Raw genomic sequence first — 23594 nt, 5'->3', positions numbered from 1 at the left:
GAGTTTGCATGCAAGCGTATCCTTTTACAGATCCAGAGATATACTCATGCAATTTTTGTTTTTAGGACAGAACGTGCATGATGAAAAAAACATTGTTTTTAAAAAGCGCATTGCAGAATATCAGTACTTTGATGTGGGACAACTTGAATACTTTCAAACAAAATATTTGCATGCAGCTTACAGTAAGTTGTTGTGGCCGAGTGGTTAAGGCGATGGATTTGAAATCCATTGGGGTCTCCCCGCGCAGGTTCGAATCCTGCCAACAATGAGAATCTTGTTATTATCGGCTACAATTTCAGAAGTTAACCTTTAGTATTTCTTCAATTTCAGTTTTATAAATAGGTGGCTTATTTTTGTGTCACTATTGCCTCTCCACATATTTATTATCGCTACCTCTTTCATGTCTTTGCTACACCTCTCTTCCTACTTTAGCACTGGTGTAAACGCTTGAAATTATTATACCATTGCTCTCTCAATCATACCTGCGCATGCACTTGAAACTTACTTTACCAATAAAAGATGCAAAGAGAGAAATAGAACAAAAGTGCTGGCTGGATTTGGCAAACACACTTCATAAAACTGCATTTTCTTTTTTATTCTCCCCGTGTTACATGCTGAACCTCTCCCTATGTAATTTCTCTTAATCTGCTGTCCCAGGAAGAGAATTTCCTCTACAGGCTCTTTCTGTGTTTTTTTCCTTAGTCTTTCTTTCCCTTTTCTTAGCTGTGTAACTGTTCCTTTACACTCTCTATTTACGCGCCATTAATCTCATTTGAGCTCCTTGCTCCCGCTCCTGTTTTCTCCAACTCTCATACTGCCAGTTCTCTCTTTCTCTGTGGTTGGTGGCTAACATCCAGAGCTTTCGAAGCCACGTGGTTTCTGCCTCTTGTTGTCAGACTTGAATTGGAAAAGGAACCATATTAACAAGCCTTTACCACTCACACACGGCGGAAGTTTATACTTTAATTCAGTGAGCTAAGAAAAGCGTGTTGTGGGTCCCCTACGAGCCATGGTGCTTGCTTCATCATGATTTGGAACCAGTCATTAGCCGCAGCTCTGCTAATGAGCCACTGAGGTCAGTTTCAATAATTACTCAAAAACATGACCTTGCAGCCCGCCCTCAACTGTGTATTTATATTACTTTACTGCTGTTCGTGTGATTAGCTGGGAGGAGCTCACGGCGGCATCCTCCCTATAAAAGTGTAGATGGATCACTCCTTAACTCTTTCTTGCTTCACATACAAATGGCTTGAAAGGTGCAGGGAAGATGCAGGTCTAATAGACAGAATAGAAGGTCTGTGCCAAGTGGGTTTCTCTGCATTGGTGTCCCATCACAGGCCCGCAAGTGTAATGTGTTATCTTTGACTCCTGGCAGTTCACAAGCAGGCGGCCAGGAAACGGTTTCAGCCTATCAACCACTGAGGAGACGCAGCCTCTGTATGAGGAATGAGGAAGGAATGAATACATCCAGCCTATCACAGGAGCAGGCCTGAGTGTTCCAAATTATAAATTCTCCATGTTAGTGTATGGCATTGACCCCATGTAGCTTGCCGTGATCTTATAGTGGTTAGTACTCTGCGTTGTGGCCGCAGCAACCTTGGTTCGAATCCAAGTTACGGCATTGTGGTTGGCAATGTTACGGCAGTTGGGTTCTGCTTTTACAGAATTACCAAATGTACCAGAGGTTTAAATATTTAAACCATCTAACAACAAATTATTTAATTTAACATGATTATAAGCTGTAGCTATAATGTATTTACTTACATAAATTATCGTTCTTGAACCTATTGTTGGTGGAGGGGGAGCGGAGCTCACCCCCCAGGTGCAGTTGAGTAACCTGTGTTGTGGCTCTCTACAGGGAAGGCACAAATGTTGCTGTCACCCAGCCCAATCCAGACGTGTATTGGGGCCTGGTTTCAGATAAATAGAGCAGTAAGTGCAGAGAAATGTTCACTCTCTAAAAGTGGCATTTCTAAAATAGTAAAGTTAAATTCAACCTCACCAGTAAGTAGGATTTTCAATAAATAAATAAAGCTACTCCTCTCCGATATGGAATTACCAAATAAAAAGTATAGGGGAATACCCAATGCTAACCTATGAGAGAGGTAGACCTCACAGTAGTGAAAAATGAAATAGACTGTTTGGTACTTACAGGACATGCGAACCACCAAAGTACATATCTTATCTTTTACTTGCATAGCATCATGGACCTAGGACTACCTAGGGCCTACCTTAGGGGTAAATTATATGTAATAAAAGGGGAGTTTAGGGCTTGGCAAGTAGACTGGGACTCCCCTGGGAGACCCTTGAGTCTATGCCCAGAACCATAACTCTGCCAGTCGAGTACTTACCTAAAAGCCGATAACTCACTTCTCTTCCATAGGCTAACATTGACTGGTTCCACTTGGAAATTCTTCTAAGTGTGGAGTTTTGGAACTTTAAAATATTCATCTAAAATCAGCCGAACAACGAATTCCGATTTACTCACCTGTTATCAGGAGAGACCTCAGTGCTGCATCTTGTAGCTCCGTACTGACCCTGAAAAGTAATTTTAACCGTACTTACCAGTAACTCGAATTTTCTTCCATAGGATATCATTGCTTGCTTTTTGCTGACAAAGTTTCTAAGTGTCGATTTTTGAAACTTACAAATATTCTTTAAAAATCGTACCAATTGTGAAAACGTAATTGCTTACCTGTTTTAGATAGATGTCCCAGTACTGAGCCTAGGAGCCCAGCACTGAATTACCAAAGTAACGAGAATGTACTTTACCCGTAACTTGAATTTTCTTCCATAGGAAACCATTGACTGTTTTTCTGTAAAATTTCTTCTAAGTGTCGATTTTGCAAACTTATAAATATTCCTTAAAAATTGCTTGTTTAACTTAAACGCAGTTTCTCAACTGCTTACAGGTGGTACAGTAGTGCTGGATCTAGGATCCAACACTGACATAGAAAAAGTAACCATAACCCCACCTACCTGCTAACTGAATTTCCTTCCATAGGATAACATTGGTAATTTGATCAGAAAAAATTTCTAAGTGTCAACTTTTAAAATAGCAAAATATTGCTTGAAAATCACAACAGTTACTAAAACGAATTTACTCACTTGTTTCCAAGAACTGTCCCAGGACTGAATCTAGGATCCAGTCCTGGATTTAGAAAAGTAATCCTGAAAGTAATTAATTGCATATAACTTAAAATTCCCATTGAGCTCAATGTATTATTGTATTTGAAATTGTGTTTCCTATTGCAATAAACTGTAACTATTACCTGCAAAAGTCAATTGCCTATTGCAAAGTTTTTAACTAAAGCATCTTATTCTGAGAAAGTATATTTTGATACCTATTGTTGGTTCTAAAATAAAACAACGATATATTTTTTATACAAACCATTGGCCTAGAGTTCAGTTCTTGAGTGTGTGAGACCATTTGCTGACTGAGTGTGTACAACAAATGCTTTACACTGTCCTCGGATACTGCCTTACTGCTCGAGCAAGCTACCACTTTAGAGAGTAAGGTTATATCAAACTTTAGCCTCTGTCAAACCTCTGGGCACTGAGGACTCTGTGCACACTGTACCTTTTTGGGAACAGTATATACAGAGCCACTTTCTCACAGTAGTGATAAAGTGATTAGAGTCCTAAGGTCAACATAAAGATAGAGCAAAACGTGAGGTGAAAAGCAAAAAGGTTGCTGGTAGGCCACCTTAAGGATGCCATGTCTAACAAAAATTAACTAAGGATTACTTGAGTAAAACATCAGGTTTCTCTACGGCATTTGGTGAGACAAGTGGGCCTTCTTTTATCTTCCATTCAAGCAATCTTTGACGGACCCATTTATTATAGAGCTCTTCAAGGATTAAAGATAAGGTACTTACAAAGGAGTCACAAATACTCAGAGATGGTAGACTTCTGTAATATGGGTCGTAGACTAAAAGCAGCGTAAAAACAGAGTGCAACAGGGTCCAAAAAATTGAGTGCCACATGAGAGTTTGCATGCAAGCGTATCCTTTTACAGATCCAGAGATATACTCATGCAATTTTTGTTTTTAGGACAGAACGTGCATGATGAAAAAAACATTGTTTTTAAAAAGCGCATTGCAGAATATCAGTACTTTGATGTGGGACAACTTGAATACTTTCAAACAAAATATTTGCATGCAGCTTACAGTAAGTTGTTGTGGCCGAGTGGTTAAGGCGATGGATTTGAAATCCATTGGGGTCTCCCCGCGCAGGTTCGAATCCTGCCAACAATGAGAATCTTGTTATTATCGGCTACAATTTCAGAAGTTAACCTTTAGTATTTCTTCAATTTCAGTTTTATAAATAGGTGGCTTATTTTTGTGTCACTATTGCCTCTCCACATATTTATTATCGCTACCTCTTTCATGTCTTTGCTACACCTCTCTTCCTACTTTAGCACTGGTGTAAAATCTTCAAATTATTATACCATTGCTCTCTCAATCATACCTGCACATGCACTTGAAACTTACTTTACCAATAAAAGATGCAAAGAGAGAAATAGAACAAAAGTGCTGGCTGGATTTGGCAAACACACTTCATAAAACTGCATTTTCTTTTTTATTCTCCCCCATGTTACATCCTTAACCTCTCCCTATGTAATTTCTCTTAATCTGCTGTCCCAGGAAGAGAATTTCCTCTACAGGCTCTTTCTGTGTTTTTTTCCTTAGTCTTTCTTTTCCTTTTCTTAGCTGTGTAACTGTTCCTTTACGCTCTCTATTTACGCGCCATTAATCTCATTTGAGCTCCTTGCTCCCGCTCCTGTTTTCTCCAACTCTCATACTGCCAGTTCTCTCTTTCTCTGTGGTTGGTTGCTAAAATCCAGAGCTTTCGAAGCCACGTGGTTTCTGCCTCTTGTTGTCAGACTTGAATTGGAAAAGGAACCATATTAACAAGCCTTTACCACTCACACACGGCAGAAGTTTATACTTTAATTCAGTGAGCTAAGAAAAGCGTGTTGTGGGTCCCCTACGAGCCATGGTGCTTGCTTCATCATGATTTGGAACCAGTCATTAGCCGCAGCTCTGCTAATGAGCCACTGAGGTCAGTTTCAATAATTACTCAAAAACATGACCTTGCAGCCCGCCCTCAACTGTGTATTTATATTACTTTACTGCTGTTCGTGTGATTAGCTGGGAGGAGCTCACGGCGGCATCCTCCCTATAAAAGTGTAGATGGATCACTCCTTAACTCTTTCTTGCTTCACAAACAAATGGCTTGAAAGGTGCAGGGAAGATGCAGGTCTAATAGACAGAATAGAAGGTCTGTGCCAAGTGGGTTTCTCTGCATTGGTGTCCCATCACAGGCCCGCAAGTGTAATGTGTTATCTTTGACTCCTGGCAGTTCACAAGCAGGCGGCCAGAAAACGGTTTCAGCCTATCAACCACTGAGGAGACGCAGCCTCTGTATGAGGAATGAGGAAGGAATGAATACATCCAGCCTATCACAGGAGCAGCCCTGAGTGTTCCAAATTATAAATTCTCCATGTTAGTGTATGGCATTGACCCCATGTAGCTCGCCATGATCGTATAGTGGTTAGTACTCTGCGTTGTGGCCGCAGCAACCTTGGTTCGAATCCAAGTTACGGCATTGTGGTTGGCAATGTTACGGCAGTTGGGTTCTGCTTTTACAGAATTACCAAATGTACCAGAGGTTTAAATATTTAAACCATCTAACAACAAATTATTTAATTTAACATGATTATAAGCTGTAGCTATAATGTATTTATTTACATAAATTATCGTTCTTGAACCTATTGTGGGTGGAGGGGGAGCGGAGCTCACACCCCCCAGGTGCAGTTGAGTAACCTGTGTTGTGGCTCTCTACAGGGAAGGCACAAATGTTGCTGTCACCCAGCCCAATCCAGACGTGTATTGGGGCCTGGTTTCAGGTAAATAGAGCAGTAAGTGCAGAGAAATGTTCACTCTCTAAAAGTGGCATTTCTAAAATAGTAAAGTTTAATCCAACCTCACCAGTAAGTAGGATTTTCAATAAATAAATAAAGCTACTCCTCTCCGATATGGAATTACCAAATAAAAAGTATAGGGGAATACCCAATGCTAACCTATGAGAGAGGTAGACCTCACAGTAGTGAAAAATGAAATAGACTGTTTGGTACTTACAGGACATGCGAACCACCAAAGTACATATCTTATCTTTTACTTGCATAGCATCATGCACCTAGGACTACCTAGGGCCTACCTTAGGGGTAAATTATATGTAATAAAAGGGGAGTTTAGGGCTTGGCAAGTAGACTGGGACTCCCCTGGGAGACCCTTGAGTCTATGCCCAGAACCATAACTCTGCCAGTCGAGTACTTACCTAAAAGCCGATAACTCACTTCTCTTCCATAGGCTAACATTGACTGGTTCCACTTGGAAATTCTTCTAAGTGTGGAGTTTTGGAACTTTAAAATATTCATCTAAAATCAGCCGAACAACGAATTCTGATTTACTCACCTGTTATCAGGAGAGACCTCAGTGCTGCATCTTGTAGCTCAGTACTGACCCTGAAAAGTAATTTTAACCGTACTTACCAGTAACTCGAATTTTCTTCCATAGGATATCATTGCTTGCTTTTTGCTGACAAAGTTTCTAAGTGTCGATTTTTGAAACTTACAAATATTCTTTAAAAATCGTACCAATTGTGAAAACGTAATTGCTTACCTGTTTTAGATAGATGTCCCAGTACTGAGCCTAGGAGCCCAGCACTGAATTACCAAAGTAACGAGAATGTACTTTACCCGTAACTTGAATTTTCTTCCATAGGAAACCATTGACTGTTTTTCTGTAAAATTTCTTCTAAGTGTCGATTTTGCAAACTTATAAATATTCCTTAAAAATCGCTTGTATAACTTAAACGCAGTTTCTCAACTGCTTACAGGTGGTACAGTAGTGCTGGATCTAGGATCCAACACTGACATAGAAAAAGTAACCATAACCCCACCTACCTGCTAAGTGAATTTCCTTCCATAGGATAACATTGGTAATTTGATCAGAAAAAATTTCTAAGTGTCAACTTTTAAAATAGCAAAATATTGCTTGAAAATCACAACAGTTACTAAAACGAATTTACTCACTTGTTTCCAAGAACTGTCCCAGGACTGAATCTAGGATCCAGTCCTGGATTTAGAAAAGTAATCCTGAAAGTAATTAATTGCATATAACTTAAAATTCCCATTGAGCTCAATGTATTATTGTATTTGAAATTGTGTTTCCTATTGCAATAAACTGTAACTATTACCTGCAAAAGTCAATTGCCTATTGCAAAGTTTTTAACTAAAGCATCTTATTCTGAGAAAGTATATTTTGATACCTATTGTTGGTTCTAAAATAAAACAACGATATATTTTTTATACAAACCATTGGCCTAGAGTTCAGTTCTTGAGTGTGTGAGACCATTTGCTGACTGAGTGTGTACAACAAATGCTTTACACTGTCCTCGGATACTGCCTTACTGCTCGAGCAAGCTACCACTTTAGAGAGTAAGGTTATATCAAACTTTAGCCTCTGTCAAACCTCTGGGCACTGAGGACTCTGTGCACACTGTACCTTTTTGGGAACAGTATATACAGAGCCACTTTCTCACAGTAGTGATAAAGTGATTAGAGTCCTAAGGTCAACATAAAGATAGAGCAAAACGTGAGGTGAAAAGCAAAAAGGTTGCTGGTAGGCCACCTTAAGGATGCCATGTCTAACAAAAATTAACTAAGGATTACTTGAGTAAAACATCAGGTTTCTCTACGGCATTTGGTGAGACAAGTGGGCCTTCTTTTATCTTCCATTCAAGCAATCTTTGACGGACCCATTTATTATAGAGCTCTTCAAGGATTAAAGATAAGGTACTTACAAAGGAGTCACAAATACTCAGAGATGGTAGACTTCTGTAATATGGGTCGTAGACTAAAAGCAGCGTAAAAACAGAGTGCAACAGGGTCCAAAAAATTGAGTGCCACATGAGAGTTTGCATGCAAGCGTATCCTTTTACAGATCCAGAGATATACTCATGCAATTTTTGTTTTTAGGACAGAACGTGCATGATGAAAAAAACATTGTTTTTAAAAAGCGCATTGCAGAATATCAGTACTTTGATGTGGGACAACTTGAATACTTTCAAACAAAATATTTGCATGCAGCTTACAGTAAGTTGTTGTGGCCGAGTGGTTAAGGCGATGGATTTGAAATCCATTGGGGTCTCCCCGCGCAGGTTCGAATCCTGCCAACAATGAGAATCTTGTTATTATCGGCTACAATTTCAGAAGTTAACCTTTAGTATTTCTTCAATTTCAGTTTTATAAATAGGTGGCTTATTTTTGTGTCACTATTGCCTCTCCACATATTTATTATCGCTACCTCTTTCATGTCTTTGCTACACCTCTCTTCCTACTTTAGCACTGGTGTAAAATCTTCAAATTATTATACCATTGCTCTCTCAATCATACCTGCACATGCACTTGAAACTTACTTTACCAATAAAAGATGCAAAGAGAGAAATAGAACAAAAGTGCTGGCTGGATTTGGCAAACACACTTCATAAAACTGCATTTTCTTTTTTATTCTCCCCCATGTTACATCCTTAACCTCTCCCTATGTAATTTCTCTTAATCTGCTGTCCCAGGAAGAGAATTTCCTCTACAGGCTCTTTCTGTGTTTTTTTCCTTAGTCTTTCTTTCCCTTTTCTTAGCTGTGTAACTGTTCCTTTACGCTCTCTATTTACGCGCCATTAATCTCATTTGAGCTCCTTGCTCCCGCTCCTGTTTTCTCCAACTCTCATACTGCCAGTTCTCTCTTTCTCTGTGGTTGGTTGCTAAAATCCAGAGCTTTCGAAGCCACGTGGTTTCTGCCTCTTGTTGTCAGACTTGAATTGGAAAAGGAACCATATTAACAAGCCTTTACCACTCACACACGGCAGAAGTTTATACTTTAATTCAGTGAGCTAAGAAAAGCGTGTTGTGGGTCCCCTACGAGCCATGGTGCTTGCTTCATCATGATTTGGAACCAGTCATTAGCCGCAGCTCTGCTAATGAGCCACTGAGGTCAGTTTCAATAATTACTCAAAAACATGACCTTGCAGCCCGCCCTCAACTGTGTATTTATATTACTTTACTGCTGTTCGTGTGATTAGCTGGGAGGAGCTCACGGCGGCATCCTCCCTATAAAAGTGTAGATGGATCACTCCTTAACTCTTTCTTGCTTCACAAACAAATGGCTTGAAAGGTGCAGGGAAGATGCAGGTCTAATAGACAGAATAGAAGGTCTGTGCCAAGTGGGTTTCTCTGCATTGGTGTCCCATCACAGGCCCGCAAGTGTAATGTGTTATCTTTGACTCCTGGCAGTTCACAAGCAGGCGGCCAGAAAACGGTTTCAGCCTATCAACCACTGAGGAGACGCAGCCTCTGTATGAGGAATGAGGAAGGAATGAATACATCCAGCCTATCACAGGAGCAGCCCTGAGTGTTCCAAATTATAAATTCTCCATGTTAGTGTATGGCATTGACCCCATGTAGCTCGCCATGATCGTATAGTGGTTAGTACTCTGCGTTGTGGCCGCAGCAACCTTGGTTCGAATCCAAGTTACGGCATTGTGGTTGGCAATGTTACGGCAGTTGGGTTCTGCTTTTACAGAATTACCAAATGTACCAGAGGTTTAAATATTTGAACCATCTAACAACAAATTATTTAATTTAACATGATTATAAGCTGTAGCTATAATGTATTTATTTACATAAATTATCGTTCTTGAACCTATTGTGGGTGGAGGGGGAGCGGAGCTCACCCCCCCCAGGTGCAGTTGAGTAACCTGTGTTGTGGCTCTCTACAGGGAAGGCACAAATGTTGCTGTCACCCAGCCCAATCCAGACGTGTATTGGGGCCTGGTTTCAGGTAAATAGAGCAGTAAGTGCAGAGAAATGTTCACTCTCTAAAAGTGGCATTTCTAAAATAGTAAAGTTTAATCCAACCTCACCAGTAAGTAGGATTTTCAATAAATAAATAAAGCTACTCCTCTCCGATATGGAATTACCAAATAAAAAGTATAGGGGAATACCCAATGCTAACCTATGAGAGAGGTAGACCTCACAGTAGTGAAAAATGAAATAGACTGTTTGGTACTTACAGGACATGCGAACCACCAAAGTACATATCTTATCTTTTACTTGCATAGCATCATGCACCTAGGACTACCTAGGGCCTACCTTAGGGGTAAATTATATGTAATAAAAGGGGAGTTTAGGGCTTGGCAAGTAGACTGGGACTCCCCTGGGAGACCCTTGAGTCTATGCCCAGAACCATAACTCTGCCAGTCGAGTACTTACCTAAAAGCCGATAACTCACTTCTCTTCCATAGGCTAACATTGACTGGTTCCACTTGGAAATTCTTCTAAGTGTGGAGTTTTGGAACTTTAAAATATTCATCTAAAATCAGCCGAACAACGAATTCTGATTTACTCACCTGTTATCAGGAGAGACCTCAGTGCTGCATCTTGTAGCTCAGTACTGACCCTGAAAAGTAATTTTAACCGTACTTACCAGTAACTCGAATTTTCTTCCATAGGATATCATTGCTTGCTTTTTGCTGACAAAGTTTCTAAGTGTCGATTTTTGAAACTTACAAATATTCTTTAAAAATCGTACCAATTGTGAAAACGTAATTGCTTACCTGTTTTAGATAGATGTCCCAGTACTGAGCCTAGGAGCCCAGCACTGAATTACCAAAGTAACGAGAATGTACTTTACCCGTAACTTGAATTTTCTTCCATAGGAAACCATTGACTGTTTTTCTGTAAAATTTCTTCTAAGTGTCGATTTTGCAAACTTATAAATATTCCTTAAAAATCGCTTGTATAACTTAAACACAGTTTCTCAACTGCTTACAGGTGGTACAGTAGTGCTGGATCTAGGATCCAACACTGACATAGAAAAAGTAACCATAACCCCACCTACCTGCTAAGTGAATTTCCTTCCATAGGATAACATTGGTAATTTGATCAGAAAAAATTTCTAAGTGTCAACTTTTAAAATAGCAAAATATTGCTTGAAAATCACAACAGTTACTAAAACGAATTTACTCACTTGTTTCCAAGAACTGTCCCAGGACTGAATCTAGGATCCAGTCCTGGATTTAGAAAAGTAATCCTGAAAGTAATGAATTGCATATAACTTAAAATTCCCATTGAGCTCAATGTATTATTGTATTTGAAATTGTGTTTCCTATTGCAATAAACTGTAACTATTACCTGCAAAAGTCAATTGCCTATTGCAAAGTATTTAACTAAAGCATCTTATTCTGAGAAAGTATATTTTGATACCTATTGTTGGTTCTAAAATAAAACAACAATATATTTTTTATACAAACCATTGGCCTAGAGTTCAGTTCTTGAGTGTGTGAGACCATTTGCTGACTGAGTGTGTACAACAAATGCTTTACACTGTCCTCGGATACTGCCTTACTGCTCGAGCAAGCTACCACTTTAGAGAGTAAGGTTATATCAAACTTTAGCCTCTGTTAAACCTCTGGGCACTGAGGACTCTGTGCACACTGTACCTATTTGGGAACAGTATATACAGAGCCACTTTCTCAAAGTAGTGATAAAGTGATTAGAGTCCTAAGGCCAACATAAAGATAGAGCAAAATTTGAGGTGAAAAGCAAAAAGGCTGCTGGTAGGCCACCTTAAGGATGCCATGTCTAACAAAAATGAACTGAGGATTACGCGAGTAAAACATCAGGTTTCTCTACGGCATTTGGTGAGACAAGTGGGCCTTCTTTTATCTTCCATTCAAGCAATCTTTGACGGACCCATTTATTATAGAGCTCTTCAAGGATTAAAGATAAGGTACTTACAAAGGAGTCACAAATACTCAGAGATGGTAGACTTCTGTAATATGGGTCGTAGACTAAAAGCAGCGCAAAAACAGAGTGCAACAGGGTCCAAAAAATTTAGTGCCACATGAGAGTTTGCATGCAAGCGTATCCTTTTACAGATCCAGAGATATACTCATGCAATTTTTGTTTTTAGGACAGAACGTGCATGATGAAAAAAACATTGTTTTTAAAAAGCGCATTGCAGAATATCAGTACTTTGATGTGGGACACCTTGAATACTTTCAAACAAAATATTTGCATGCAGCTTACAGTAAGTTGTTGTGGCCGAGTGGTTAAGGCGATGGACTTCAAATCCATTGGGTTCTCCCCGCGCAGGTTCGAATCCTGCCAACAACGATAATCTTGTTATTATCGGCTACAGTTTCAGAAGTTAACCTTTAGTATTTCTTCAATTTCAGTTTTATAAATAGGTGGCTTATTTTTGTGTCACTATTGCCTCTCCACATATTTATTATCGCTACCTCTTTCATGTCTTTGCTACACCTCTCTTCCTACTTTAGCACTGGTGTAAACGCTTCAAATTATTATACCATTGCTCTCTCAATCATACCTGAGCATGCACTTGAAACTTACTTTACCAATAAAAGATGCAAAGAGAGAAATAGAACAAAAGTGCTGGCTGGATTTGGCAAACACACTTCATAAAACTGCATTTTCTTTTTTATTCTCCCCGTGTTACATGCTGAACCTCTCCCTATGTAATTTCTCTTAATCTGCTGTCCCAGGAAGAGAATTTCCTCTACAGGCTCTTTCTGTGTTTTTTTCCTTAGTCTTTCTTTCCCTTTTCTTAGCTGTGTAACTGTTCCTTTACGCTCTCTATTTACGCGCCATTAATCTCATTTGAGCTCCTTGCTCCCGCTCCTGTTTTCTCCAACTCTCATACTGCCAGTTCTCTCTTTCTCTGTGGTTGGTGGCTAAAATCCAGAGCTTTCGAAGCCACGTGGTTTCTGCCTCTTGTTGTCAGACTTGAATTGGAAAAGGAACCATATTAACAAGCCTTTACCACTCACACACGGTGGAAGTTTATACTTTAATTCAGTGAGCTAAGAAAAGCGTGTTGTGGGTCCCCTACGAGCCATGGTGCTTGCTTCATCATGATTTGGAACCAGTCATTAGCCGCAGCTCTGCTAATGAGCCACTGAGGTCAGTTTCAATAATTACTCAAAAACATGACCTTGCAGCCCGCCCTCAACTGTGTATTTATATTACTTTACTGCTGTTCGTGTGATTAGCTGGGAGGAGCTCACGGTGGCATCCTCCCTATAAAAGTGTAGATGGATCACTCCTTAACTCTTTCTTGCTTCACATACAAATGGCTTGAAAGGTGCAGGGAAGATGCAGGTCTAATAGACAGAATAGAAGGTCTGTGCCAAGTTGGTTTCTCTGCATTGGTGTCCCATCACAGGCCCGCAAGTGTAATGTGTTATCTTTGACTCCTGGCAGTTCACAAGCAGGCGGCCAGGAAACGGTTTCAGCCTATCAACCACTGAGGAGACGCAGCCTCTGTATGAGGAATGAGGAAGGAATGAATACATCCAGCCTATCACAGGAGCAGCCCTGAGTGTTCCAAATTATAAATTCTCCATGTTAGTGTATGGCATTGACCCCATGTAGCTCGCCGTGATCGTATGGTGGTTAGTACTCTGCGTTGTGGCCGCAGCAACCTTGGTTCAAATCCAAGTTACGGCATTGTGGTTGGCAATGTTACGGCAGTTGGGTTCTGCTTTTACAGAATTACCAAATGTACCAGAGGTTTAAATATTTAAACCATCTAACAACAAATTATTTATTTTAACATGATTATAAGCTGTAGCTATAATGTATTTACTTACATAAGTTATCGTTCTTGAACCTATTGTTGGTGGAGGGGGAGCGGAGCTCACCCCCCAGGTGCAGTTGAGTAACCTGTGTTGTGGCTCTCTACAGGGAAGGCACAAATGTTGCTGTCACCCAGCCCAATCCAGACGTGTATTGGGGCCTGGTTTCAGGTAAATAGAGCAGTAAGTGCAGAGAAATGTTCATTCTCTAAAAGTGGCATTTCTAAAATAGTAAAGTTAAATCCAACCTCACCAGTAAGTAGGATTTTCAATAAATAAATAAAGCTACTCCTCTCCGATATGGAATTACCAAATAAAAAGTATAGGGGAATACCCAATGCTAACCTATGAGAGAGGTAGACCTCACAGTAGTGAAAAATGAAATAGACTGTTTGGTACTTACAGGACATGCGAACCACCAAAGTACATATCTTATCTTTTACTTGCATAGCATCATGCACCTAGGACTACCTAGGGCCTACCTTAGGGGTAAATTATATGTAATAAAAGGGGAGTTTAGGGCTTGGCAAGTAGACTGGGACTCCCCTGGGAGACCCTTGAGTCTATGCCCAGAACCATAACTCTGCCAGTCGAGTACTTACCTAAAAGCCGATAACTCACTTCTCTTCCATAGGCTAACATTGACTGGTTCCACTTGGAAATTCTTCTAAGTGTGGAGTTTTGGAACTTTAAAATATTCATCTAAAATCAGCCGAACAACGAATTCTGATTTACTCACCTGTTATCAGGAGAGACCTCAGTGCTGCATCTTGTAGCTCAGTACTGACCCTGAAAAGTAATTTTAACCGTACTTACCAGTAACTCGAATTTTCTTATATAGGATATCATTGCTTGCTTTTTGCTGACAAAGTTTCTAAGTGTCGATTTTTGAAACTTACAAATATTCTTTAAAAATCGTACCAATTGTGAAAATGTAATTGCTTACCTGTTTTAGATAGATGTCCCAGTACTGAGCCTAGGAGCCCAGCCCTGAATTACCAAAGTAACGAGAATGTACTTTACCCGTAACTTGAATTTTCTTCCATAGGAAACCATTGACTGTTTTTCTGTAAAATTTCTTCTAAGTGTCGATTTTGCAAACTTATAAATATTCCTTAAAAATTGCTTGTATAACTTAAACGCAGTTTCTCAACTGCTTACAGGTGGTACAGTAGTGCTGGATCTAGGATCCAACACTGACATAGAAAAAGTAACCATAACCCCACCTACCTGCTAAGTGAATTTCCTTCCATAGGATAACATTGGTAATTTGATCAGAAAAAATGTCTAAGTGTCAACTTTTAAAATAGCAAAATATTGCTTGAAAATCACAACAGTTACTAAAACGAATTTACTCACTTGTTTCCAAGAACTGTCCCAGGACTGAATCTAGGATCCAGTCCTGGATTTAGAAAAGTAATCCTGAAAGTAATTAATTGCATATAACTTAAAATTCCCATTGAGCTCAATGTATTATTGTATTTGAAATTGTGTTTCCTATTGCAATAAACTGTAACTATTACCTGCAAAAGTCAATTGCCTATTGCAAAGTTTTTAACTAAAGCATCTTATTCTGAGAAAGTATATTTTGATACCTATTGTTGGTTCTAAAATAAAACAACGATATATTTTTTATACAAACCATTGGCCTAGAGTTCAGTTCTTGAGTGTGTGAGACCATTTGCTGACTGAGTGTGTACAACAAATGCTTTACACTGTCCTCGGATACTGCATTACTGCTCGAGCAAGCTACCACTTTAGAGAGTAAGGTTATATCAAACTTTAGCCTCTGTCAAACCTCTGGGCACTGAGGACTCTGTGCACACTGTACCTTTTTGGGAACAGTATATACAGAGCCACTTTCTCACAGTAGTGATAAAGTGATTAGAGTCCTAAGGCCAACATAAAGATAGAGCAAAACGTGAGGTGAAAAGCAAAAAGGTTGCTGGTAGGCCACCTTAAGGATGCCATGTCTAACAAAAATTAACTAAGGATTACGTGAGTAAAACATCAGGTTTCTCTACGGCATTTGGTGAGACAAGTGGGCCTTCTTTTATCTTCCATTCAAGCAATCTTTGACGGACCCATTTATTATAGAGCTCTTCAAGGATTAAAGATAAGGTACTTACAAAGGAGTCACAAATACTCAGAGATGGTAGACTTCTGTAATATGGGTCGTAGACTAAAAGCAGCGTAAAAACAGAGTGCAACAGGGTCCAAAAAATTGAGTGCCATATGAGAGTTTGCATGCAAGCGTATCCTTTTACAGATCCAGAGATATACTCATGCAATTTTTGTTTTTAGGACAGAACGTGCATGATGAAAAAAACATTGTTTTTAAAAAGCGCATTGCAGAATATCAGTACTTTGATGTGGGACAACTTGAATACTTTCAAACAAAATATTTGCATGCAGCTTACAGTAAGTTGTTGTGGCCGAGTGGTTAAGGCGATGGACTAGAAATCCATTGGGGTCTCCCCGCGCAGGTTCGAATCCTGCCAACAACGAGAATCTTGTTATTATCGGCTACAATTTCAGAAGTTAACCTTTAGTATTTCTTCAATTTCAGTTTTATAAATAGGTGGCTTATTTTTGTGTCACTATTGCCTCTCCACATATTTATTATCGCTACCTCTTTCATGTCTTTGCTACACCTCTCTTCCTACTTTAGCACTGGTGTAAACGCTTGAAATTATTATACCATTGCTCTCTCAATCATACCTGCGCATGCACTTGAAACTTACTTTACCAATAAAAGATGCAAAGAGAGAAATAGAACAAAAGTGCTGGCTGGATTTGGCAAACACACTTCATAAAACTGCATTTTCTTTTTTATTCTCCCCCATGTTACCTGCTTAACCTCTCCCTATGTAATTTCTCTTAATCTGCTGTCCCAGGAAGAGACTTTCCTCTACAGGCTCTTTCTGTGTTTTTTCCCTTAGTCTTTCTTTCCCTTTTCTTAGCTGTGTAACTGTTCCTTTACGCTCTCTATTTACGCGCCATTAATCTCAATTGAGCTCCTTGCTCCCGCTCCTGTTTTCTCCAACTCTCATACTGCCAGTTCTCTCTTTCTTCGTGGTTGGTTGCTAAAATCCAGAGCTTTCGAAGCCACGTGGTTTCTGCCTCTTGTTGTCAGACTTGAATTGGAAAAGGAACCATATTAACAAGCCTTTACCACTCACACACGGCGGAAGTTTATACTTTAATTCAGTGAGCTAAGAAAAGCGTGTTGTGGGTCCCCTACGAGCCATGGTGCTTGCTTCATCATGATTTGGAACCAGTCATTAGCCGCAGCTCTGCTAATGAGCCACTGAGGTCAGTTTCAATAATTACTCAAAAACATGACCTTGCAGCCTGCCCTCAACTGTGTATTTATATTACTTTACTGCTGTTCGTGTGATTAGCTGGGAGGAGCTCACGGCTGCATCCTCCCTATAAAAGTGTAGATGGATCACTCCTTAACTCTTTATTGCTTCACATACAAATGGCTTGAAAGGTGCAGGGAAGATGCAGGTCTAATAGACAGAATAGAAGGTCTGTGCCAAGTGGGTTTCTCTGCATTGGTGTCCCATCACAGGCCCGCAAGTGTAATGTGTTATCTTTGACTCCTGGCAGATCACAAGCAGGCGGCCAGGAAACGGTTTCAGCCTATCAACCACTGAGGAGACGCAGCCTCTGTATGAGGAATGAGGAAGCAATGAATACATCCAGCCTATCACAGGAGCAGCCCTGAGTGTTCCAAATTATAAATTCTCCATGTTAGTGTATGTCATTGAGCCCATGAAGCTCGCTGTGATCGTATAGTGGTTAGTACTCTGCGTTGTGGCCGCAGCAACCTTGGTTCGAATCCAAGTCACGGCATTGTGGTTGGCAATGTTACGGCAGTTGGGTTCTGCTTTTACAGAATTACCAAATGTACCAGAGGTTTAAATATTTAAACCATCTAACAACAAATTATTTAATTTAACATGATTATAAGCTGTAGCTATAATGTATTTACTTACATAAATTATCGTTCTTGAACCTATTGGGGGTGGAGGGGGAGCGGAGCTCACCCCCCAGGTGCAGTTGAGTAACCTGTGTTGTGGCTCTCTACAGGGAAGGCACAAATGTTGCTGTCACCCAGCCCAATCCAGACGTGTATTGGGGCCAGGTTTCAGGTAAATAGAGCAGTAAGTGCAGAGAAATGTTCACTCTCTAAAAGTGGCCTTTCTAAAATAGTAAAGTTAAATCCAACCTCACCAGTAAGTAGGATTTTCAATAAATAAATAAAGCTACTCCTCTCCGATATGGAATTACCAAATAAAAAGTATAGGGGAATACCCAATGCTAACCTATGAGAGAGGTAGACCTCACAGTAGTGAAAAATGAAATAGACTGTTTGGTACTTACAGGACATGCGAACCACCAAAGTACATATCTTATCTTTTACTTGCATAGCATCATGCACCCAGGACTACCTAGGGCCTACCTTAGGGGTAAATTATATGTAATAAAAGGGGAGTTTAGGGCTTGGCAAGTAGACTGGGACTCCCCTGGGAGACCCCTGAGTCTATGCCCAGAACCATAACTCTGCCAGTCGAGTACTTACCTAAAAGCCGATAACTCACTTCTCTTCCATAGGCTAACATTGACTGGTTTCACTTGGAAATTCTTCTAAGTGTGTAGTTTTGGAACTTTAAAATATTCATCTAAAATCAGCCGAACAACGAATTCTGATTTACTCCCCTGTTATCAGGAGAGACCTCAGTGCTGCATCTTGTAGCTCAGTACTGACCCTGAAAAGTAATTTTAACCGTACTTACCAGTAACTCGAATTTTCTTCCATAGGATATCATTGCTTGCTTTTTGCTGAAAAAGTTTCTAAGTGTCGATTTTTGAAACTTACAAATATTCTTTAAAAATCGTACCAATTGTGAAAACGTAATTGCTTACCTGTTTTAGATAGATGTCCCATTACTGAGCCTAGGAGCCCAGCACTGAATTACCAAAGTAACGAGAACGTACTTTACCCGTAACTTGAATTTTATTCCATAGGAAACCATTGACTGTTTTTCTGTAAAATTTCTTCTAAGTGTCGATTTTGCAAACTTATAAATATTCCTTAAAAATCGCTTGTATAACTTAAACGCAGTTTCTCAACTGCTTACAGGTGGTACAGTAGTGCTGGATCTAGGATCCAACACTGACATAGAAAAAGTAACCATAACCCCACCTACCTGCTAAGTGAATTTCCTTCCATAGGATAACATTGGTCATTTGATCAGAAAAAATTTCTAAGTGTCAACTTTTAAAATAGCAAAATATTGCTTGAAAATCACAACAGTTACTAAAACGAATTTACTCACTTGTTTCCAAGAACTGTCCCAGGACTGAATCTAGGATCCAGTCCTGGATTTAAAAAAGTAATCCTGAAAGTAATGAATTGCATATAACTTAAAATTCCCATTGAGCTCAATGTATTATTGTATTTGAAATTGTGTTTCCTATTGCAATAAACTGTAACTATTACCTGCAAAAGTCAATTGCCTATTGCAAAGTATTTAACTAAAGCATCTTATTCTGAGAAAGTATATTTTGATACCTATTGTTGGTTCTAAAATAAAACAACAATATATTTTTTATACAAACCATTGGCCTAGAGTTCAGTTCTTGAGTGTGTGAGACCATTTGCTGACTGAGTGTGTACAACAAATGCTTTACACTGTCCTCGGATACTGCCTTACTGCTCGAGCAAGCTACCACTTTAGAGAGTAAGGTTATATCAAACTTTAGCCTCTGTTAAACCTCTGGGCAATGAGGACTCTGTGCACACTGTACCTATTTGGGAACAGTATATACAGAGCCACTTTCTCACAGTAGTGATAAAGTGATTAGAGTCCTAAGGCCAACATAAAGATAGAGCAAAACGTGAGGTGAAAAGCAAAAAGGTTGCTGGTAGGCCACCTTAAGGATGCCATGTCTAACAAAAATGAACTGAGGATTACGTGAGTAAAACATCATGTTTCTCTACGGCATTTGGTGAGACAAGTGGGCCTTCTTTTATCTTCCATTCAAGCAATCTTTGATGGACCCATTTATTATAGAGCTCTTCAAGGATTAAAGATAAGGGGGCAGATTTATGAGCCCCTTGCGCCACTTTTGCGTCACTTTTCCCATGTTAAAAGTGACGCAAAAGTGGCGCAAGGGGCTCATAAATCTGCCCCAAGGTACTTACAAAGGAGTCACAAATACTCAGAGATGGTCGACTTCTGTAATATGGGTCGTAGACTAAAAGCAGCGCAAAAACAGAGTGCAACAGGGTCCAAAAAATTGAGTGCCACATGAGAGTTTGCATGCAAGCGTATCCTTTTACAGATCCAGAGATATACTCATGCAATTTTTGTTTTTAGGACAGAACGTGCATGATGAAAAAAACCTTGTTTTTAAAAAGCGCATTGCAGAATATCAGTACTTTGATGTGGGACAACTTGAATACTTTCAAACAAAATATTTGCATGTAGCTTACAGTAAGTTGTTGTGGCCGAGTGGTTAAGGCGATGGACTTGAAATCCATTGGGGTCTCCCCGCGCAGGTTCGTATCCGGCCAACAACGAGAATCTTGTTATTATCGGCTACAATTTCAGAAGTTAACCTTTAGTATTTCTTCAATTTCAGTTTTATAAATAGGTGGCTTATTTTTGTGTCACTATTGCCTCTCCACATATTTATTATCGCTACCTCTTTCATGTCTTTGCTACACCTCTCTTCCTACTTTAGCACTGGTGGAAACGCTTGAAATTATTACACCATTGCTCTCTCAATCATACCTGGGCATGCACTTGAAACTTACTTTACCAATAAAAGATGCAAAGAGAGAAATAGAACAAAAGTGCTGGCTGGATTTGGCAAACACACTTCATAAAACTGCATTTTCTTTTTTATTCTCCCCCGTGTTACATGCTTAACCTCTCCCTATGTAATTTCTCTTAATCTGCTGTCCCAGGAAGAGAATTTCCTCTACAGGCTCTTTCTGTGTTTTTTTCCTTAGTCTTTCTTTCCCTTTTCTTAGCTGTGTAACTGTTCCTTTACGCTCTCTATTTACGCGCCATTAATCTCATTTGAGCTCCTTGCTCCCGCTCCTGTTTTCTCCAACTCTCATACTGCCAGTTCTCTCTTTCTCTGTGGTTGGTTGCTAAAATCCAGAGCTTTCGAAGCCACATGGTTTCTGCCTCTTGTTGTCAGACTTGAATTGGAAAAGGAACCATATTAACAAGCCTTTACCACTCACACACGGCGGAAGTTTATACTTTAATTCAGTGAGCTAAGAAAAGCGTGTTGTGGGTCCCCTACGAGCCATGGTGCTTGCTTCATCATGATTTGGAACCAGTCATTAGCCGCAGCTCTGCTAATGAGCCACTGAGGTCAGTTTCAATAATTACTCAAAAAGATGACCTTGCAACCCGCCCTCAACTGTGTATTTATATTACTTTACTGCTGTTCGTGTGATTAGCTGGGAGGAGCTCACGGCGGCATCCTCCCTATAAAAGTGTAGATGGATCACTCCTTAACTCTTTCTTGCTTCACATACAAATGGCTTGAAAGGTGCAGGGAAGATGCAGGTCTAATAGACAGAATAGAAAGTCTGTGCCAAGTGGGTTTCTCTGCATTGGTGTCCCATCACAGGCCCGCAAGTGTAATGTGTTATCTTTGACTCCTGGCAGTTCACAAGCAGGCGGCCAGGAAACGGTTTCAGCCTATCAACCACTGAGGAGACGCAGCCTCTGTATGAGGAATGAGGAAGCAATGAATACATCCAGCCTATCACAGGAGCAGCCCTGAGTGTTCCAAATTATAAATTCTCCATGATAGTGTATGTCATTGAGTCCATGTAGCTTGCAGTCATAGTATAGTGGTTAGTAGTCTGCGTTGTGGCCGCAGCAACCTTGGTTCGAATCCAAGTTACTGCATTGTGGTTGGCAATGTTGCGGCAGTTGGGTTCTGCTTTTACAGAATTACCAAATGTACCAGAGGTTTAAATATTTAAACCATCTAACAACAAATTATTTAATTTAACATGATTATAAGCTGTAGCTATAATGTATTTACTTACATAAATTATCGTTCTTAAACCTATTGGGGGTGGAGGGGGAGCGGAGCTCACCCCCCAGGTGCAGTTGAGTAACCTGTGTTGTGGCTCTCTACAGGGAAGGCACAAATGTTGCTGTCACCCAGCCCAATCCAGACGTGTATTGGGGCCAGGTTTCAGGTAAATAGAGCAGTAAGTGCAGAGAAATGTTCACTCTCTAAAAGTGGCATTTCTAAAATAGTAAAGTTAAATCCAACCTCACCAGTAAGTAGGATTTTCAATAAATAAATAAAGCTACTCCTCCCCGATATGGAATTACCAAATAAAAAGTATAGGGGAATACCCAATGCTAACCTATGAGAGAGGTAGACCTCACAGTAGTGAAAAATGAAATAGACTGTTTGGTACTTACAGGACATGCGAACCACCAAAGTACATATCTTATCTTTTACTTGCATAGCATCATGCACCTAGGACTACCTAGGGCCTACCTTAGAGTAAATTATATGTAATAAAAGGGGAGTTTGGGCTTGGCAAGTAGACTGGGACTCCCCTGGGAGACCCCTGAGTCTATGCCCAGAACCATAACTCTGCCAGTCGAGTACTTACCTAAAAGCCGATAACTCACTTCTCTTCCATAGGCTAACATTGACTGGTTTCACTTGGAAATTCTTCTAAGTGTGGAGTTTTGGAACTTTAAAATATTCATCTAAAATCAGCCGAACAACGAATTCTGATTTACTCACCTGTTATCAGGAGAGACCTCAGTGCTGCATCTTGTAGCTCAGTACTGACCCTGAAAAGTAATTTTAACCGTACTTACCAGTAACTCGAATTTTCTTCCATAGGATATCATTGCTTGCTTTTTGCTGACAAAGTTTCTAAGTGTCGATTTTTGAAAATTACAAATATTCTTTAAAAATCGTACCAACTGTGAAAACGTAATTGCTTACCTGTTTCAGATAGATGTCCCAGTACTGAGCCTAGGAGCCCAGCACTGAATTACCAAAGTAACGAGAATGTACTTTACCCGTAACTTGAATTTTCTTCCATAGGAAACCATCGACTGTTTTTCTGTAAAATTTCTTCTAAGTGTCGATTTTGCAAACTTATAAATATTCCTTAAAAATCGCTTGTATAACTTAAACGCAGTTTCTCAACTGCTTACAGGTGGTACAGTAGTGTTGGATCTAGGATCCAACACTGACATAGAAAAAGTAACCATAACCCCACCTACCTGCTAAGTGAATTTCCTTCCATAGGATAACATTGGAAATTTGATCAGAAAAAATTTCTAAGTGTCAACTTTTAAAATAGCAAAATATTGCTTGAAAATCACAACAGTTACTAAAACGAATTTACTCACTTGTTTCCAAGAACTGTCCCAGGACTGAATCTAGGATCCAGTCCTGGATTTAGAAAAGTAATCCTGAAAGTAATTAATTGCATATAACTTAAAATTCCCATTGAGCTCAATGTATTATTGTATTTGAAATTGTGTTTCCTATTGCAATAAACTGTAACTATTACTGCAAAAGTCAATTGCCTATTGCAAAGTATTTAACTAAAGCATCTTATTCTGAGAAAGTATATTTTGATACCTATTGTTGGTTCTAAAATAAAACAACAATATATTTTTTATACAAACCATTGGCCTAGAGTTCAGTTCTTGAGTGTGTGAGACCATTTGCTGACTGAGTGTGTACCACAAATGCTTTACACTGTCCTCGGATACTGCCTTACTGCTCGAGCAAGCTACCACTTTAGAGAGTAAGGTTATATCAAACTTTAGCCTCTGTTAAACCTC

At 39.7% G+C, this 23594-nt stretch overlaps 8 non-coding genes across 8 annotated transcripts; all 8 read left to right on the top strand.

The window, feature by feature from the left end:
- The first annotated feature begins 186 nt into the window (after positions 1-186).
- On the top strand, positions 187-268 carry TRNAS-UGA (transfer RNA serine (anticodon UGA)). Its single transcript has one exon. It is a non-coding gene; the product is annotated as a tRNA-Ser (tRNA).
- A 3906-nt stretch (positions 269-4174) lies between these two features.
- On the top strand, positions 4175-4256 carry TRNAS-UGA (transfer RNA serine (anticodon UGA)). The gene has a single exon. It is a non-coding gene; the product is annotated as a tRNA-Ser (tRNA).
- A 1282-nt stretch (positions 4257-5538) lies between these two features.
- On the top strand, positions 5539-5610 carry TRNAH-GUG (transfer RNA histidin (anticodon GUG)). The gene has a single exon. It is a non-coding gene; the product is annotated as a tRNA-His (tRNA).
- A 2555-nt stretch (positions 5611-8165) lies between these two features.
- TRNAS-UGA (transfer RNA serine (anticodon UGA)) lies at positions 8166-8247 on the top strand. The gene has a single exon. It is a non-coding gene; the product is annotated as a tRNA-Ser (tRNA).
- Positions 8248-9529: 1282 nt separating this feature from the next.
- Positions 9530-9601, top strand: TRNAH-GUG (transfer RNA histidin (anticodon GUG)). Its single transcript has one exon. It is a non-coding gene; the product is annotated as a tRNA-His (tRNA).
- A 6543-nt stretch (positions 9602-16144) lies between these two features.
- Positions 16145-16226, top strand: TRNAS-AGA (transfer RNA serine (anticodon AGA)). Its single transcript has one exon. It is a non-coding gene; the product is annotated as a tRNA-Ser (tRNA).
- Positions 16227-17508: 1282 nt separating this feature from the next.
- Positions 17509-17580, top strand: TRNAH-GUG (transfer RNA histidin (anticodon GUG)). Its single transcript has one exon. It is a non-coding gene; the product is annotated as a tRNA-His (tRNA).
- A 2652-nt stretch (positions 17581-20232) lies between these two features.
- TRNAS-UGA (transfer RNA serine (anticodon UGA)) lies at positions 20233-20314 on the top strand. Its single transcript has one exon. It is a non-coding gene; the product is annotated as a tRNA-Ser (tRNA).
- Positions 20315-23594: the final 3280 nt, after the last annotated feature.

This window comes from Triturus cristatus, chromosome 12 (assembly GCF_964204655.1).
Source record: "Triturus cristatus chromosome 12, aTriCri1.1, whole genome shotgun sequence".
Classification (NCBI taxonomy): Eukaryota; Metazoa; Chordata; class Amphibia; order Caudata; family Salamandridae; genus Triturus; species Triturus cristatus.
This window is presented reverse-complemented; position numbering and strand designations above follow the sequence as displayed.